This window comes from Pongo pygmaeus, chromosome 12, assembly GCF_028885625.2.
Source record: "Pongo pygmaeus isolate AG05252 chromosome 12, NHGRI_mPonPyg2-v2.0_pri, whole genome shotgun sequence".
Classification (NCBI taxonomy): domain Eukaryota; kingdom Metazoa; phylum Chordata; class Mammalia; order Primates; family Hominidae; genus Pongo; species Pongo pygmaeus.
The window spans coordinates 67,803,887-67,824,544 of NC_072385.2; the positions used below are offsets into that span (position 1 = coordinate 67,803,887).

General features: G+C 41.2%; 1 long non-coding RNA gene across 2 annotated transcripts; it reads right to left on the reverse strand.

The window, feature by feature from the left end:
- Positions 1–4,477: 4,477 nt before the first annotated feature.
- Positions 4,478–20,115, reverse strand: LOC129030204 (uncharacterized). 2 transcript variants are annotated; one of them, XR_008500581.1, is made up of 4 exons: positions 19,873–20,115; positions 19,537–19,713; positions 5,162–5,225; positions 4,478–4,632 (listed from the first exon to the last, which is right to left on the reverse strand). It is a non-coding gene; the product is annotated as an uncharacterized LOC129030204 (long non-coding RNA). The 2 variants fall into 2 exon arrangements; XR_008500582.1 differs by lacking the exons at positions 19,537–19,713; positions 19,873–20,115 and adding an exon at positions 18,477–18,637.
- Between the last annotated feature and the right edge of the window lie 543 nt (positions 20,116–20,658).

The window sequence follows — 20,658 nt, forward strand, 5'->3', positions numbered from 1 at the left end:
AATAGTGAGAGTGGTTATCTCTGGATGACAGAATTACAGGTCATTCATTTTCTCTTTATGTCATCACCAGCAAGCTGTGACCTGTCAGTGCCCAAGACAGAAAGGGGCAACCTGAGGTATAAGCAAAGGATGGAGGGTGTTCACAGGTTAACTTGACTTCCACAGGCAAAAGTCTCTGGGGTGGGACCTAAGAATTTGCATTTCTAACTAGCTTCTAGGTAATGCTGCTGCTGTCAGTGCAGGAACCACACTTAGAGTGACACCGCCCTAGGGTTCTTCTTCGCACTTCCCTTCTCAGCTGCCTCCTATTGGTAATTATTAGAGTGTGTTGTAAATGTGTGTCCTGATTCCTCCACTAAAGTACAGGACTGGCTCCTGGCCCCAAGCCTACAGCCTTCCACATAGCAAGTATGAAGTTCATATTTTTTGAAGGCATTAATAGGGAGATTTCCAGGCATGGTGGGAGGGGAATTGAGAAAGATCTGCATAGTTCACTACTTACTTCTCATGTGATACCGTGGCATGTTTCAACGGCTTCACCTATGTGTGGGCTAGTGTCTCTGGGGCAGGCCTAGCAATCTGCCAAGGCAGTTCTGCTGCTCACTAAAGTTTGAGAATCTGCCCAGGGAATCAGAGGAAAGGGAGGATTCCATGGCTTGGTTGGAGAAAGCTTTACATTGAGACAATAAAAGTCCCTGGAAAAATGTGAGAATATTTTTAGCATATTGATGTAGCATCACACTTTAACCTACTAACAGTTCAGTATGAATTAGTGCATCTCATTAGCATAGAGAAGAAAAAATGGACATAAGATTAGCATGATTTGATCAAAGAGACTTGAAAGGTCCAAAGCAGAGCTTAGAATTCACCTGAGGACTGAATACCCTTTTCCAAGGGAATTGGGGAAGAAACATATCACATGCTGTCCAGAGGCCTTCTTGCTTTCAAGCAGTACAACCCCAGAATAAAGAGATTTTTTTAAGAGGTAAAGAAAAGAAGCTGGAACAAATGACTGTTTCTACTCCCCAAGAGACCTTTAAGCAATCTCCAAGTCAGAAACCGAGAGGGGGCTGGACTGCGAATGCTTGGGGGATCATCCCTTTCCACGTGCTACTGCTCCCAGCTGTATCTGCCCTAGAGTGTCAGGATCTTATAAAAGGCATTTTGAGAGGCCACAACACTTCCTTCTCTCACCCCAACATGAGGCCCTCAATTAAGCCGGAACTAATTCTTATGACAAGTTACAAACCACAGTCAAAAATAATGAAAACATTGACACCACTCACACTGGGGGAAGATTTCAGGGTGCGCCTATGACAAAGCCCCCATTATTCACCCATCTCTCCTGAGAGTTCCCAGGGATGGGCACAGCAGCCTCCCTAAGTTCTACAGAATGAGGCAAAAAGCAGAGTTTCCACTGTGGCACTGGTTCAAGCTTCTAGCAGATAATTCTGCATATCTGAGCAACTTTTTTATAGAACGTTTTTTCTTTAAATCAGGATAGGCAAAGGGAAGAACATTAGATTTGGAGTAAAAAGTCCTGGGTTTCTATAACCAGTTTATGAAAAAAAATGGGATGGCCTAGAATGTGTTAGTTCATGCCTCTGAGTCTCAGACTGTGTGCATTTATGCATGTGTGTGCGTGTGTGTGTGTATTATGTGTACATACAAGGGTAAACTAGTACCTCCAAAACTGAGGCTTGACACATCTAGTGTGGGGGGTGACACCCATGCCTCCAGACATCTATTTGCAGGTGTCGATAGATGTTCCTTTGCTAGAAAAGTAGGAGTTGGTGAACATGGGTCTGATAGAAGGAATAGAAGAGTAGAAGGTTCCTTTAGTCTCACTGGAAGCAGCCCCATCATCAGCCTGAATATGGGTGGAAAACTATTTGCCGGCACAATGTGACAGAATATGTGAGTCCTGGCTCCTGAGTCCAAGTGAGGCATCCTTGGGGGACCCCAGAAACAACAGAGGAATCCCAAAGAGAGCTCAAGAGGTCCCACAGTTAGGTGAAGAATGGGCTGAGTGCCTTCAGAGTTGAGCCATTAGGCCATATGAAATATTTCCCCTACTTGATGGTGGGCAAGACCTGGGGACATTCAATGGGAAAGGGAACTCCCCTGCCAACACCACAGGGTGAATATGAGATTCAAACTAAGTAATGTTCGTGAAAGTAATGTGTAAACTACAAAATGGATCTAGAGATACAAGGAAGTGCCGGCTTCCTTTTCTTTCTCAATATGAAGTCAGTGGCCAAGAGATCTTTAGAGCACAAATCCCACTGGTGGAGTGAGCCCTAATAGGGTACAGTGCAGCTGCATCTAAAAGCATCTTTATCATACAAACAAATGGAAAAACATTCCATGCTCATAGATAGGAAGAATCAATATTGTTAAAATGGCCATACTGCCCAAAGCAATTTATAGATTCAATGCTATTCCCATTAAACTGCCATTGACATTCTTCACATAACAAGATAAAACTATTTTTAAAGTTCACATGGAACCAAAAAAGAGTCTAAATAGCCAAGGCAATCTTAAGCAAAAAGAACAAAGCTGCAGACATCACACTACCTGATTTCAAACTATACTACAGGTCTCCAGTAACCAAAACAGCACGGTACTGATAAAAGAACAGACATATAGACCAATGGAACAGAATAGAGAACCTGGAAATAAGACTGCACACCTACAACTATCTGATCTTTGACAACCTGACAAAAACAAGCAATGGGGAAAGGATTCCCTACTATTCAATAGATGGTGCTGGAATACCTATCTGGCTAGCCATATGCAGATGATTAAAACTGGACCTCTTCCCTACACCATACACAAAAACTAACACAAGATGGGTTAAAGACTTAAATGTAAAACCCAAAACTATAAAAACCCTGGAAGACAATCTAGGCAATACCATTCAGGACACAGGCACAGGCAAAGATTTCATGACAAAGACAACAAAAGCAATTGCAACAAAAGCAAAAATTGATCAATGGGATCTAATTAAACTAAAGAGCTTCTGCACAGCAAAAGAAACTATCAACAGAGTAAACAGACAACCTACAGAAGGGGAGAAAATTTTTACAAACTATGCATCTGACAAAGTTCTAATATCCAGCATCTGTAAGGAATGTAAACAAATTTACGAGAAAAAAAAAAAACAACCCCTTTAAAAAGTGGACAAAGGACATGAACAGACACTTTTCAAAAGAAGACATACATGCAGCCAACAATCATAAGAAAAAAAGCTCAACAGCAATTATCATTTGAGAGATGCAAATCAAAACCACAATGAGATCCCATCTAACACCCGTCAGAATAGCTATTATTAAAAAAAAAATTTTTTTTTTAAATAGATATTGGTGTGGTTGTGGAGAAAAAGGAATGCTTATGTCCTGTAGTGGGAGTGTAAATTAGTTCAACTATTTGGGAGACAGTATGGCGATTCCTCAAAGACCTAAAGACAGAAATGCCATTCAACCCAGCAATCCCATTACTGGGTATATACTCAAAGGTATATAAATCATTCTACCATAAAGACACATGCCCACATGTTCATCGCAGCACTATTCACCACCGCAAAGACATGGAATCAACCTAAATGCCCATCAATGATAGACTGGATAAAGAAAATGTGGTAAACACACACCACAGAATACTAGGCAGCCATTAAAAAGAATGAGATCATGTTTTTTGCAGGGACATGGATGGAGCTGGAGGCGATTATCCTTAGCAAACTAACATAGGAACAGAAAACCAAATACCGCATGTTCTCACTTATAAGTGGGAACTAAATGATGAGAACACATGTACACATAGAGGGAAACAACACACACTGGGGCCTATCGGAGGGTGGAGGGTGGAAGAAGGAAGAGGATCAGGAGAAATATCTAATGGGTACTAGGCTTAATACCTGGGTGATAAAATAATCTGCACAACAAACCCCATGACACAGGTTTACCTATGTAACAAACTTGCACATGTACCCCAAACTTAAAAGTTTAAAAAAAAATAAAGTAAGAAAAAACATTTTTAAATAAAAATAAATAAAAAATCCTTAGGAATGTGGAGGAAAGTTTTCTTACTTTCCAAGGAGTCCTCAAATTCTTTCTAAGGGGCTGACATAAGCCTCTGCAATTGTGAATTCAGCAAATCTTTGATACCAGACCTCTCTTCTTGGCTCGGGCTCCCTCTATCTACACAGAAGATAGTGCCATTTGAATATGCTGCAGACAACTCAAATCAGCATTCAAAATTCATCTCCTTTTATTAAGAACTTTAAATTACCATAACATATACACATCTGTACTTCCCCCAGACTCTAAGCTTCTTGAGGACAGTGACCAGATCTTACATGTCTTTGTATTCCCAATGGAAAGATAGTAGATTCTCAATAGTGGTTGGATGTATTGAATTAAAGTATTCAGTATTAGCTATGGTAATGCTAGCTGCTATAACAAATGTGACAACCTAAGAGGCTTAATATATTTTAATTTTTTGTGCCGTAAAGACTGCAATATGGATGTTTCTGACCAGCAGGCAGCTTTTCACATGTTCATTTGGGACCCGGAATCATTCTGTCTTGTAGATCTTCCCTCCATTAGGGTCCTGGAGACTTCTGCATTCAGCCTACAGATGGAGATAGAGATGAGTGGAGGGGAAGGTGAGGAAGGTGGAGGCATACCTGTTTTTTCAGTTCCTTGGTTCCAAAGTGAAACATCTCACTTCCAAAACATTTCTTTGGCATGATACTACTTACATTTTTTGTTTTTTTACAAAGAAAAAAACATTTCTTTGGCATGGTACTACTTAGATGTAAAGGGACTAGAAGATGTTGTCCCTGGTAGAAAAACTGCTTCCCAGCACAACTCCATACTATGGAAGGGGAAGTATGAATCTTTGGTGGAGCTGGCCATCTTGGCCACATGCTCTTATGGGACCTAATATCTAACCTATAAAAGACATATATTTCTCATAAGTAGAATGACCATATGTCTAAGTTGCTTAGAAAAGTCCCATTTTTGCTTATTTGCTTGACATAATGATTGATAACTCCCCTTTTTACTCTCAAAAGCGTCCAAACTTGGAGGATAAATTATGTTGTTACCCTATAAGACACATGGCCATAAACCATCTTATAGATAATCTATGAGCTCACCAAAAAGTTTTTCAAGGCTTATATGTTTCACCATGAGTAACTGAAGACCTATCAGGGCATAGATCTGTAACACAAAGAAGAAAACATCAAGAGTGGCATATTTCCATTTTACATGACCACCATCTACTTTCCTATGTGTAAGTAAAATCTATTCATTGAACTTTAAAGTTCACTTCAGAGAAACATGTCCTTCCAGAATATGCCTCCTCTGTGCTATAGCACAAGCAGTGCCCTAAACATAAAGGAACAATGTCTGACACTGAAAAGCACAAGTCTTGCCTTATAGCTATCTCTGACTTCGCTTTCCAGGGAAGAACTGATGTCTTCAGAAGGGCCAGTTTTCCTTTCCAAAGCCACACAAATCAAAAACACCTATCATTCAATCCAAAAATCCCTTAGTTATAACACTAAAAACATGGTCGATTAGGCCAGATGCACTGGCTCATGCCTGTAATCCCAGCACTTTGGGAGGCTGAGGTGGGAGGATCACTTGAGGTCAGGAGTTTGATACCAGCCTGGCCAACATGGCAAAACTCCGTCTCTACCAAAAAATACAAAACTTAGGCATGGTGGTGTGCGCCTGTAGTCCCAGCTACTCAGAAGGCTGAGGTGGGAGAATTGCTCGAACCCAGGAGGCAGAGGCTGCAGTGAGCTGAGATCGCACAGCTGCACTCCAGCCTGGGTGGCAGAGTGAGACCCTGTCTCAAAAAAAAACCCATGATCAATTAGTCAAGAAATTTCTTTCCAAGCATGAATTGTTACCGGACTTTAAATATAAAAGCCTATAATTCACAAATTACAATTATACAGACAGGGACTTCCTTTTGCTAATAGTCTTTCTTCATAATTTAGTAAACAAAAGTACAAGAGGAATGTTTAAAGGACTTGAGAGCAAAGAGTTTTCAAGAACCCAGGAGAATTTTGTAAGATATATATAGGTACAGATACAGATTCTAAGTACTAGTGATACAGGAGTTAAGAAGAAATTACTTAGGCAGATAGTCCAGAAGTCCTTGGTAAGGTTTTTCTTTTAATGAAAAGCTGCCCCAAATCATTGTCTAACAAAGAGCAGCCTGTGAAGTCGAGCTGCAGACATAGACAAGCACGCTGGGAGCTTTCATGGTGAATGCCGGCAGGAAAGAACTACCTGGGACTAGACATGGTGGCTAGAAAATGGCCGCTCCGAAGATGGCCGAATAGGAACAGCTCCGGTCTACAGCTCCCAGCGTGAGCGACGCAGAAGACGGGTGATTTCTGCATTTCCATCTGAGGTACCGTGTTCATCTCACTAGGGAGTGCCAGACAGTAGGCGCAGGTCAGTGGGTGAGTGCACCGTGCGCCAGCCGAAGCAGGGGCGAGGCATTGCCTCACTCGGGAAGCACAAGGGGTCAGGGAGTTCCCTTTCCAGGGGTGACAGACGGCACCTGGAAAATCGGGCCACTCCCACCCGAATACTGTGCTTTTCCGACGGGCTTAGGAAACGGTGCCCCAGGAGATTATAGCCCGCACCTGGCTCAGAGGGTCCTATGCCCACGGAGTCTCGCTGTTTGCCAGCACAGCAGTCTGAGATCAAACAGCAAGTCGGCAGCGAGGCTGGGGGAGGGGCGCCCGCCATTGCCCAGGCTCGCTTAGGTAAACAAAGCAGCCTGGAAGCTTGAACTGGGTGGAGCCCACCACAGCTCAAGGAGGCCTGCCTGCCTCTGTAGGCTCCACCTCTGGGGGCAGGGCACAGAGAAACAAAAAGACAGCAGTAACCTCTGCAGACTTAAATGTCCCTGTCTGACAGCTTTGAGGAGAGCAGTGGTTCTCCCAGCACGCAGCTGGAGATCTGAGAACGGGCAGACTGCCTCCTCAAGTGGGTCCCTGACCCCTGACCCCCGAGCAGCTTAACTGGGAGGCACCCCCCAGCAGGGGCAGACTGACACCTCACACGGCCGGCCAGGTACTCCAACAGACCTGCAGCTGAAGGTCCTGTCTGTTAGAAGGAAAACTAACAGAAAGGACATCCACACCAAAAACCCATCTGTACATCAGCATCATCAAAGACCAAAAGTAGATAAAACCACAAAGATGGGGAAAAAACAGAGCAGAAAAACTGGAAACTCTAAAAAGCAGAGTACTTCTCCTCCTCCAAAGGAACGCAGTTCCTCACCAGCAATGGAACAAAGCTGGACGGAGAATGACTTTGACGAGCTGAGAGAAGAAGGCTTCAGACGATCAAATTACTCTGAGCTACGGGAGGATATTCAAACCAAAGGCAAAGAAGTTGAAAACTTTGAAAAAAATTTAGAAGATTGTATAACTGGAATAACCAATACAGAGAAGTGCTTAAAGGAGCTGATGGAGCTGAAAACCAAGGCTCGAGAACTACGTGAAGAATGCAGAAGCCTCAGGAGCCAATGCAATCAAATGGAAGAAAGGGTGTCAGCCCTGGAAGATGAAATGAATGAAATGAAGTGAGAAGGGAAGTTTAGAGAAAAAAGAATAAAAAGAAACGAGCAAATCCTCCAAGAAATGTGGGACTATGTGGAAAGACCAAATCTACGTCTGATTGGTGTACCTGAAAGTGACGGGGAGAATGGAAACAAGTTGGAAAACACTCTGCAGGATGTTATCCAGGAGAACTTCCCCAATCTAGCAAGGCAGGCCAACATTCAGATTCAGGAAATACAGAGAACACCACAAAGATACTCCTCGAGAAGAGCAACTCCAAGACACATAATTGTCAGATTCACCAAAGTTGAAATGAAGGAAAATATGTTAAGGGCAGCCAGAGAGAAAGGTCGGGTTACCATCAAAGGGAAGCCCATCAGACTAACAGCTGATCTCTCGGCAGAAACCCTACAAGCCAGAAGAGAGTGGGGGCCAATATTCAACATTCTTAAAGAAAAGAATTTTCAACCCAGAATTTCATATCCTGCCAAACTAAGCTTCATAAGTGAAGGAGAAATAAAATACTTTACAGACAAGCAAATGCTGAGAGATTTTGTCACCACCAGGCCTGCCCTAAAAGAGCTCCTGAAGGAAGCTCTAAACATGGAAAGGCACAACCGGTACCAGCCGCTGCAAAATCATGCCAAAATGTAAAGACCATCGAGACTAGGAAGAGACTGCATCAACTAACGAGCAAAATAACCAGCTAACATCATAATGACAGGATCAAATTCACACATAACAATATTAACTTTAAATGTAAATGGACTAAATGCTCCAATTAAAAGACACAGACTGGCAAATTGGATAAAGACTCAAGACCCATCAGTGTGCTGTATTCAGGAAACCCATCTCACGTGCAGAGACACACATAGGCTCAAAATAAAAGGATGGAGGAAGATCTACCAAGCAAATGGAAAACAAAAAAAGGCAGGGGTTGCAATCCTAGTCTCTGATAAAACAGACTTTAAACCAACAAAGAGCAAAAGAGACAAAGAAGGCCATTACATAATGGTAAAGGGATTAATTCAACAAGAAGAGCTAACTATCCTAAATATATATGCACCCAATACAGGAGCACCCAGATTCATAAAGCAAGTCCTGAGTGACCTACAAAGAGACTTAGACTCCCACACATTAATAATGGGAGACTTTAACACCCCACTGTCAACATTAGACAGATCAACGAGACAGAAAGTCAACAAGGATACCCAGGAACTGAACTCAGCTCTGCACCAAGCGGACCTAATAGACATCTACAGAACTCTCCACCCCAAATCAACAGAATATACATTTTTTTCAGCACCACACCACACCTATTCCAAAATTGACCACATACTTGGAAGTAAAGCTCTCCTCAATAAATGTAAAAGAACAGAAATTATAACAAACTATCTCTCAGATCACAGTGCAATCAAGCTAGAACTCAGGATTAAGAATCTCACTCAAAACTGCTCAATTACATGGATACTGAACAACCTGCTCCTGAATGACTACTGGGTACATAACGAAATGAAGGCAGAAATAAAGATGTTCTTTGAAACCAACGAGAACCAAGACACAACATACCAGAATCTCTGGGATGCATTCAAAGCAGTGTGTAGAGGGAAATTTATAGCACTAAATGCCCACAAGAGAAAGCAGGAAAGATCCAAAATTGACACCCTAACATCACAATTAAAAGAACTAGAAAAGCAAGAGCAAACACATTCAAAAGCTAGCAGAAGGCAAGAAATAACTAAAATCAGAGCAGAACTGAAGGAAATAGAGACACAAAAAACCCTTCAAAAAATTAATGAATCCAGGAGCTGGTTTTTTGAAAGGATCAACAAAATTGATAGACCACTAGCAAGATTAATAAAGAAAAAAAGAGAGAAGAATCAAATAGATGCAATAAAAAATGACAAAGGGGATATCACCACCGATCCCACAGAAATACAAACTACCATCAGAGAATATTACAAACACCTCTACGCAAATAAACTAGAAAATCTAGAAGAAATGGATAAATTCCTCAACACATACACCCTCCCAAGACTAAACCAGGAAGAAGTTGAATCTCTGAATAGACCAATAACAGGAGCTGAAATTGTGGCAATAATCAATAGCTTACCAACCAAAAAAAGTCCAGGACCAGATGGGTTCACAGCCAAATTCTACCAGAGGTACAAGGAGGAGCTGGTACCATTCCTTCTGAAACTATTCCAATCAATAGAAAAAGAGGGAATCCTCCCTAACTCATTTTATGAGGCCAGCATCATCCTGATACCAAAGCCTAGCAGAGACACAACAAAAAAAGAGAATTTTAGACCAATATCCTTGATGAACATTGATGCAAAAATCCTCAATAAAATACTGGCAAAGAGAATCCAGCAGCACATCAAAAAGCTTATCCACCATGATCAAGTGGGCTTCATCCCTGGGATGCAAGGCTGGTTCAATATACGCAAATCAATAAATGTAATCCAGCATATAAACAGAACCAAAGACAAAAACCACATGATTATCTCAATAGATGCAGAAAAGGCCTTTGACAAAATTCAACAACCCTTCATGCTAAAAACTCTCAATAAATTAAGTATTGATGGGACGTATCTCAAAATAATAGGAGCTATCTATGACAAACCCACAGCCAATATCATGTTGAATGGGCAAAAACTGGAAGCATTCCCTTTGAAAACTGGCACAAGACAGGGATGCCCTCTCTCACCACTTCTATTCAACATAGTGTTGGAAGTTCTGGCCAGGGTAATTAGGCAGGAGAAGGAAATCAAGGGTATTCAATTAGGAAAAGAGGAAGTCAAATTGTCCCTGTTTGCAGATGACATGATTGTATATCTAGAAAACCCTATTGTCTCAGCCCAAAATCTCCTTAAGCTGATAAGCAACTTCAGCAAAGTCTCAGGATACAAAATCAATGTACAAAAATCACAAGCATTCTTATACATCAATAACAGACAGACAGAGAGCCAAATCATGAGTGAACTCCCATTCACAATTGCTTCAAATAGAATAAAATACCTAGGAATCCAACTTACAAGGGATGTGAAGGACCTCTTCAAGGAGAACTACAAACCACTGCTCAAGGAAATAAAAGAGGATACATACAAATGGAAGAACATTCCATGCTCATGGGTAGGAAGAATCAATATCGTGAAAATGGCCATCCTTCCCAAGGTAATTTATAGATTCAATGCCATCCCCATCAAGCTACCAATGACTTTCTTCACAGAATTGGAAAAAACTACTTTAAAGTTCATATGGAACCAAAAAAGAGCCCACATCGCCAAGTCAATCCTAAGCCAAAAGAACAAAGCTGGAGGCATCACGCTACCTGACTTCAAACTATACTACAAGGCTACAGTAACCAAAACAGCATGGTACTGGTACCAAAACAGAGATATAGATCAATGGAACAGAACAGAGCCATCAGAAATAATGCCACATATCTACAACTATCTGATCTTTGACAAACCTGAGAAAAACAAGAAATGGGGAAAGGATTCCCTATTTAATAAGTGGTGCTGGGAAAACTGGCTAGCCATATGTAGAAAGCTGAAACTGGATCCCTTCCTTACACCTTATACAAAAATCAATTCAAGATGGATTAAAGACTTAAATGTTAGACCTAAAACTATAAAAACCCTAGAAGAAAACCTAGGCATTACCATTCAGGACATAGGCATGGGCAAGAACTTCATGTCTAAAACACCAAAAGCAATGGCAACAAAAGCCAAAATTGACAAATGGGATCTAATTAAACTCAAGAGCTTCTGCACAGCAAAGGAAACTACCATCAGAGTGAACAGGCAACCTACAAAATGGGAGAAAATTTTCGCAACCTACTCATCTGACAAAGGGCTAATATCCAGAATCTACAATGAACACCAACAAATTTACAAGAAAAAAACAAACAACCCCATCAAAAAGTGGGCAAAGGACATGAACAGACACTTTTCAAAAGAAGACATTTATGCAGCCAAAAAACACATGAAAGAAATACTCACCATCACTGGCCATCAGAGAAATGCAAATCAAAACCACAATGAGATACCATCTCACACCAGTTAGAATGGCCATCATTAAAAAGTCAGGAAACAACAGGTGCTGGAGAGGATGTGGAGAAATAGGAACACTTTTACACTGTTGGTGGGACTATAAACTAGTTCAACCCTTGTGGAAGTCAGTGTGGCGATTCCTCAGGGATCTAGAACTAGAAATTCCATTCGACCCAGCCATCCCATTACTGGGTATATACCCAAAGGACTATAAATCATGCTGCTATAAAGACACATGCACACGTATGTTTATTGCGGCATTATTCACAATAGCAAAGACTTGGAACCAAGCCAAATGTCCAACAATGATAGACTGGATTAAGAAAATGTGGCACATATACACCATGGAATACTATGCAGCCATAAAAAATGATGAGTTCATGTCCTTTGTAGGGACACGGATGAAATTGGAAATCATCATTCTCAGTAAACTATCACAAGAACAAAAAACCAAACACCGCATATTCTCACTCATAGGTGGGAACTGAACAATGAGAACACATGGACACAGGAAGGGGAACATCACACTTCGGGGACTGTTGTGGGGTGGGAGGAGGGGGGAGGGATAGCACTGGGAGATATACCTAATGCTAGATGACGAGTTAGTGGGTGCAGCGCACCAGCATGGCACATGTATACATATGTAACTTACCTGCACATTGCGCACGTGTACCATAAAACCTAAAGTATAATAATAAAAAAAAAAAAAAAGAAAATGGCCGCTCCATCTTCCCGTCTCTGCCAGCCACGTGTACACTAAGGAGCAGACAAAATGAAGCCACCAGCCAAGGGGAATGTTCATTTGCATAATAAGATTAGGGTGGGGTGACCAGCCTTCCCCACGTGCTTTGTAAACGCCACACCTGATTGAACCAAAGTGTGAGCCTTACATAAATCAAATGATGCCTCCTCAAGCTGGACTATAAAATCTGGCGCATCTGCCGCCAGCTGGCCTTTTCCTCTCAGAAGTCTCCTCTCTCTCACTCTAGAGAACAAGCTGTTTTCCTTTCCCTTTCTTTCGCCTATTAAATCTCCCTTCCTAAACGCCTCATGTGGGTCCGTGTCCTAAATTTTCTTGGCATGAGATGACGAACCCCAGGTATTTACCCAGACAATGTAGCCTCTTCACCAGGAAGCTAGATGGAGATAACTTAAAAAGCTTTGTTAGTGTGCCCTTTTCTAAGTTTAGTTTGAGCAACTTGAAATCACACAGGAATCTCCTTGAAAAATAGTTTGCAATTCAATTTCACCAATTCAGACTGATTTTCCATTTCAATTAGTCCAGAGGAAAGAGGCTTTGCCCAAATGTAGAGGATTTCCCCCATCTAACACCTTCTCTGGTTGAACCTTGTAAAGATATTGCTAAGAGGAATGCTTATCAAATGCTTAAGCATTAACCATGTGCAAGGAAAGCCACTAAATGAATGAAACTTCTGTGAATTAAATTGATTTTCTAGAAAATGAAAACAAAATTGAATCCAAGAATAAGCTATCTTAAAATCACGTTGAGTAAAAACATAAAATATTTTTTCACCAGAGCTGTAAAAATTAAATTAGCTAAAAGAGGAAATAAATGCTTTTGTGTTCCAAGGAATTCCATTTATTAGGACAATAGGTACCTATGAAGGAACCAGAACTCTGAAAAGAACTGTAATTGTTTCTCAGGATGATGCTTTGTGATGTGAAAGCAAAGCCTGCTGGAAGAGGGGCATCATAGTTGGTGGCTGCTCACAACTGGAGAGAAAGAATGGGGAAGCTACCTAGATGTTCACAGAGACTGCTGAATGGGAGCTGGCTCCTTGCTGGGACAGGGATGGACAGTGTGTTTCCCCTTCCTCTGTCATCCCTCCCAAAGTATCACCAATCTTTCCTTGGGTTCAGTTTGCTTCTATACATTACTGCTTCTCATAGGGGCTGGTCCAATAAGCTGTTCTGGGCTCAGCAGCCTTTGTCTGTGGATTAAGCCATATCATGCCATGAAACCTGCAGAAAAAAATGTTATTGTGTCCAGATTCTTGTTTTATTAGCCAGGTAAATACACTCACTGCTATAACAAACAGGTTCAGATTTCAAAAGCTTGACACAATTTTAAAGTCTAGGTCCCTCTCTTCCAAGTGGTGACTCAGAGATTTGGGCGTGTTCTATCTTAAAATGCTACCATATCCAGCCAATTGAAGGAAAGGGAAAGAAGGAGCTCATGGAATTTTGTGCATTGAGTTTATGACAAGCCTGAAAAGTGGCACACATCATTTCTTCTCACATTCCAGAACTCAGTTATGTGGTTCATCTAGATGCATAGGGAGCTGGGAAACATATCTTTGCTTTGTGCACAGGAAGGACAGAAGAACTGTATATTGGTGAATTGTAGCAATTTCTATCACCCTGGCTCTGCCCATCAATTCAGAAAACACTTGGTAATCTATTTTGTATGTCAGACACTCTGTCAAGGACTAGAGTAAATGGTGAGCAGTACATTGCCCTTGAGTAATCATAGTCTAACGAGAGAGAAGAATGGGTAAATTAATAATTATTATATATCATGATAAATGTTATAACAGAGACATTTGCAGAGTGCTGAAGGCACCCAGAAAAGAAGCAAGTTTAGGGAAGTTTCAGTTACATTTGAACTGAGTCTTGAAGAACAGTGATCATAGCTAATGTTTTCTAATCACTTTCCACTCACCAGGCACTATTCTAAGCACTTTTCATGTATTAACTCACTTAATCATCACAACAACTCTAACAGGAAGGTGTTATTATTATATCCACAGATGAGGAAACTGAGGCACAGTGAAGTTAAGTCCCTTGCTCAGGGTCTCATTCTTTGCTAATGACAGAGACGAGATTTGGACTCCTAAAATCACTCTTTCAACCAACCACACTGTATAGAGAAGCAATAGACGTTCACCAGAGAGGAAGGTGGGGGCCCTCTCTGCTTATGTAGGGCCTGTGTCAGCATGTCTGGAACAATGACAGCAAGAAAGTACTTCGAGGTGTTGAGAAGCATGCCCTGGTAAGGTCTCACCACATCCTTACCGCCTGTGCCATGCAGCTATGGGTTTCACAAACAGAGTGAGGGATGACCCTTGCAAGGCAGGGAGGATGCCAGGACGTTAGGCAGATGGGCCAGACTGGAGTAAGGAACCCAGATGTTAATAGTAGATAATCCTACTAAGGCATGGCCAGTGGCCAAGGAAGGTATCCAAAGAGGCTGATTTATTTTTTAAAATGTATTAAGATATTATTAGTTTCAATATAAATTAATCCCATGCTGAATATTCATAACATCAGACTCTAGCCATTCCCGATTCCATGCTGACCATAAACACTTGCTTCCTATGTGTGGTAGAGGCTTCTAGTGCTCACCTATACCTGTCTCTCCTCCTGTCACTCAGGAAGTCTCTACTCCCCAGCTCTCTTGCAGTTAGGTATGACCATGTGACTAGTCATAGCTGGTGAAATGTATGCAGAAGTCATATGTGTTTCTCCTGGGCCACAGCATAAGGAAGTGACCTCTAGTCCTTTGCCTTGGCAACCCTGGAGGCCACATGTTGAGACAGCAGCATAACAAGGCAGAGGGAGTGCTGCCCAGAGAATCGCCTAACCCATATAGGACTTTATGCAAGCAAGAAATAAGCCTTTGTTGCCTTCACCCCCTAAGATTTCTGAGTTTATTTATTAATGCAGCACTACCTGGTGAGTGTATTAATATATATTTCAAGCCTATGCCCATCACTGGTTTTGCTTTTACTTCTGCTTTGACCCTGGAACTCATGCCAAACTCCTTTCATTATTCAGCCAAGATTGCGTCTGTTAAATCTAATCCAGTAGTATGCAGATACGGTGACTTAAGTCGTTTATTAATGTTCACATTTCTTTCTTTTTTTTTCTTTTTTTGAGAAGGAGTCTCACTCCATTGCCCAGGCTAGAGTACAGTGGTGTGATCTCAGCTCACTTCAACCTCCACCTTCCAGGTTCAAGTAATTCTCCTGCCTCAGCCTCCCAAGTAGCTGGGATACAGGCATGTACCACCATGCCCAGCTAAATTGTTTTTGTTATTTTTAGTGGAAACAGGGTTTTACCATGTTGGCCAGGCTGGTCTCAAACTCCTGACCTCAAATGATCCAGCCATCTTGGCCTCCCAAAGTGCTGGGATTACAGGTGTGAGCCACTGTGCCCAGCCAATGTTCACATTTTTCGATGAAGCTATAAAAAAATCTCCTTGACTACCACTTGGAATGTCAGTCTGAGTTTGATGTCATAATGGCCACAGAGTCTGAGCTATCTCTTAACACATCCCCTGCTCTAAGTAGAAATTTAACAAGATGAACTTTCCAGTAATGAGGCTTGACAGCGTTGCCACCACCAGAAGTGCAAGCAGTCAGGTCAGGAGGAAGGCTGCTAACTTCCTCGCTGAAGTGTTGATTAGGCTTTGCGCTACTAGCCTGCTAGTGGAGGGAGCCTCATCGGTCCTCTTCTGAACACTGTGAATCCTTCCTTACCCTCCCTTCCCCCCAACCCCCACACACACAAACTCACACTTAAGATATTACCAAATTGCAACATCCAACATTTCTCAAAGAAGCTATTTCCAATGCAGGTGTGCCCCCACATTATGAGAAAACTACATTCAAGAAGTGTCATATATAAATTCAGTCAGTGGAGAATGATATCATTTGGTAAATTCTCATTTGTTTTGTGTGTTTCCTTAAAGAGAGATGTACACACATCTATAATTCCAGCTTCAACTTAACGACTTTCAGACAAAACACAGGGGAAAATATTAATTACAGGAAAGTGTCTTTTTAATTTCTAGTACCAGTAGGGTAGTCAGACACCAGTCATAGGCATACAGAAAAATATGCTTCCTATCATCATGGTTATTTTCAGAAACACACACTGAAGATTAGCAGCAAAACAGGAACTCAGAGAAAACCAGGCTCAAAAACAAAATGCAGAAATTATGTAATTGCCTAAAAGCCATGAAGTCACTTAGCTAAATATTTTAAGGAATAGCATTACTTAAAATAATAATCATCCTCACTTGACTAATAACATTTCATTTTCAGGGCATAAAGAAACCCCAGTTTCAAATGATTAGTAGTCCAAGTCAGATGCCTTGAAATCCACCCCAGCCCTGATTTCCACTCATACTGTTTCCACCCATTCCTTCACTCCACCCGTTCCCAGAGCTTCCATCTTAGATTTTGATGATACTAGTTGGAGGTATAGATTCAGATTACCACATAATTATTATTGTACTATATTATCTTCTAGGTGATATTTTTATATTTGCTTTTATTTTATAAAGAGAAATATAATTAAAGCATTTATATATAGTCTCTAATATTTATAATTATCTAGATATATAAATAAATGTACATTAACTGGCTTCAGTGTTTGCTCCCAACCTTTTTTATACTCTAGCTTTCCTATTTTAATCATTCACTCTAGCGTCTATCACCCTTGGTCACCTGGAATTTATCTTCAAGCACTTTTTTCAACAGAGACTCATGTTAAATCTTGCCCAGGAAAATTCCCTATCATATAATTTTTTTGAAACGTGGTCTACAGAGAATATATTTCTGTCACTTTCACACATAAAAGACAACCTGGCTGGGTATAAAATTCTTGAATCACAGCCTTTTATAAACAAAACTCTACAGATATTGCTTTTATATAACTATCACAGAGTGGTGTGATTATAGGAGGTTTTATCTTTCTTTTCATTGGCATTTTGGCATTATTTTATTTGTTCCACACTGAATGCAGGTTGTTGTAATTTTTAAAATTAATAAAAACAAATAAAATCAATAGATTTGTGCTGAGTGACTTACATTCCCACATTCTGCTGGATGTTGAGAGGCACACCAATAATCACTGTTGTCAAGGAGGCACTAACTCAACTGTAAGTCACATATTAATGATATAAATGAATGAGGTGACTATAGAAGTAATTTTACAATTTACAAAAATACAATATGGACACAATTTAATATTCTCTAGGGGAAAAAAACGGTAGTGCATTTGGAATACCTAATAAAATAAAAACATCAGAGTCCTCAAACTGAACCATGATCTTCCACAAGGCAAGATTCTGAAATCTGAAGGCCACAAGGTCTCACAACAGTTAAGCTGTAGTTCTGGCCTCCTTTAGGCTGCACAAACACATTACCTCTTTATTCAGAAATATGAGAACCCTCACTACCACCGGAAAAAAAAAGATATGTCAAAACTGAATACACTTTGAAGGAGGTCAGATAGAGGACTATAGCAGTTATTAGAAACATACTACGTTCAGACAGCCTGGGTTTTAGTCTGGCTGTACCGTGTTACCACAATCTGTTTATACTCACAACACTTCTGACACCAAGTGTGTGGGTTTTTCCACACCAACAACTAATTTTCAACTCTCCAGATACCAACTAGGTGTCCTACAATTTAATTCAATTTTCTAAAGCTGTCTATGTGGAGTTAGCATCAGATCCCACAAGGGCTCAGTCCCATAAGACAGCCCCCATATCAGATGCTAATCACAAGTCCCAAGCTTCCCATACTTCTGACCAACCAGCTATAAGCTGGGGGTTTTTCTGAACCCTTCTCAGGTTTGATAAACTGAAAGAACAGCTCATAGGATTCAGGAAAACAGTTTAGTGACTAATACTGGTTTTTTACACAAGGATACAACTCAGGAGGAGCCAAATGGAAGAGATGCAGAAAGCAAGGTATATGGGAAGGGACACAAAGCTTCCATGTCTTCCCATGTCATCTCCTGAACTCTAGCCTTCTACCACCTCAATGTGTTCACCAATCCAGAAGCTCACCAAATCCTGTTGTTAAGGACTTTTATGTTGTTTAGGGTTCCTGTGTTCCATCACATAGGCATGGTTGATTAAATCATTGGCCATTGGTGATTGAATTCAATCTCCATCCTTCTCCCTCTCCAGAAGTCAGGGTGAGGGACTAAAAATTCCAATTCTCTAATCGAGTGATTGGTTCCTCTAGCAACCAGCTCCCATTCCGAGACTATCTTGAGGCTCACCAACAGTTACCTTATTAGCATTATTAACATTATATAACTCAGGTATGTTTGAAAATGGCTTATGATTAATAACAAAAGATGCTCCTTTCACCCCTGTCACTCAGGAAAGCACAAGAGTTTCCGGAGCTCTCTGCCAGGAACTAGAGACAAAGACTTAAAATATATTTCTCATTATATTACAATATCACACAATGTGCTAGTCGTAAGTGACCCTGAGCAAATTTCTTCCTATGTGCGTTCATCTTCTCATCTGCAAAATCCAGATAAAAGTAATATCTCCTTGTGGGACTGTTGTAAGAATTAAATAAGTTAAAATAAAGCACAGTACCTGGCATCTAGAAAATGTGAGTCAAGTATTTACAATGAGCAAAATGAGTCACACAATATACAAGTTGCATGTGGACCTTCATTATTTGACATGTTCTCCAGGAATGCCTATGACCAGCAAGGTGGGGAGGGCAGGTGTTCTTCTTCCCATCCCAAGCCAGTGAAGCAAGCTGAGGGAAGGTGATGGGGGCTAGTTCAAGTCATGGGATGGATTGGTGTCACAGCCAGAGCCAGATTTTCCACACCACTGTGCTGTTCCCTACACCACCTTCAAACTGCCCTGCCATCAAGTCTGGTCATTCAGCGATGGTGCCACTGAGGTCCTTGTTGCCCAAGTCCCAGGTGAAGATGCCCATAATTTTCAAGGTAAGTAGAGAAACAGTCCTTAAAATATTCCCCTACAAAATGAGAAAACCCTACTGCAGTTTTGTTGGTTTTGTAAATGATTGTTTGTCAGAGTACAGGGGATATTTTGTTTGTTCATCTACCTAGGAATTGTAGATTTCTCAACTTACTTTCAAGAGGAAGTTGGTCCAAAGCCATGACTGAAAGTCCTACGTGAAGATTCAACATTGCTATTTAAAGCAACTACAATGAAGTCAAGAAGGAGTCGTTCATTTCACCTAGCACATTTGAAGAGCTGGAGTCTCTCAGCCTCATGGTCTCATAATTAATTTGTTGGCACAGTTAATCTAAATGAAAGGGAGGATTTTATTCTCACATCCATTAACCTGTAGTAGGAAAATCCATGAGGCTCAACACCTTGGAACATCCCCTCCACCCCCACAGTAGCAGCAAAGAACCTCTAAAGGGGAGAACAGTAAGAATATGAGCTCTAGAGGCTCCTCTACCTTCCATCCGGCCGAGCCTGCACACATGACTTAACCTCTCTGAGCAAAGTGTTTTCTGCGTAATAGAGTTGTAATAGTGCCTACTTCATAAGGTTGTTGTGAGGATTAAATGGGAAAATATACCTAAGGCACTTAGCACTGTGCCTTGCATATTTATCATGGGCTCCGTTATCACTCCATGCTCAAGGATGGAATCGCTATAAATCCTGCCATACCAAGCGATGGACAAAGACACTGTGCCAACACTACTGGCTTCCGTCTGTTTACCTGAAGAACTTTCTGTGTCATAATATATAATAGGTTATTTATGTATAACCTGTGTTCCCAGGACAAGCTCTTGTTTCATGGTTTTTGTAGAGCCCCTAACAGTTTGTCATGGAAGTCCTGAACCTCACCCCTATGATGAAGCGCTTTCTTGTAAGTCTGGTTTCAGTTGACTTTTGACCTTTATTAGTCAAAGTTATGGAGCCCAAGTTTGTTTGCTTCCATGTCTCCCTAGGGATTCATTGAAGAAACAGCTGGGGTGGTGGCTTACTGACTTTTAGGTTAAATTCAGATAGCACATGATTAGAAATCTCCATTTTGCCCCAGAGAGGTCAGGACCCCTCAGAATCCCAAAAGCAAGAGAGATACCATATCACCCCTAGGACCAAAGGGGCACCCTCTAGCCTGGGGTGTGGGAAGCTCCCAAGAGCACCAAGAAAGGACACATCTCAGTTGGCACACCTGGCACTGGCTGGTTCTAATCTTCAGAGGGAGGGACAGCAGAGGAGATAGGCAAGCTTG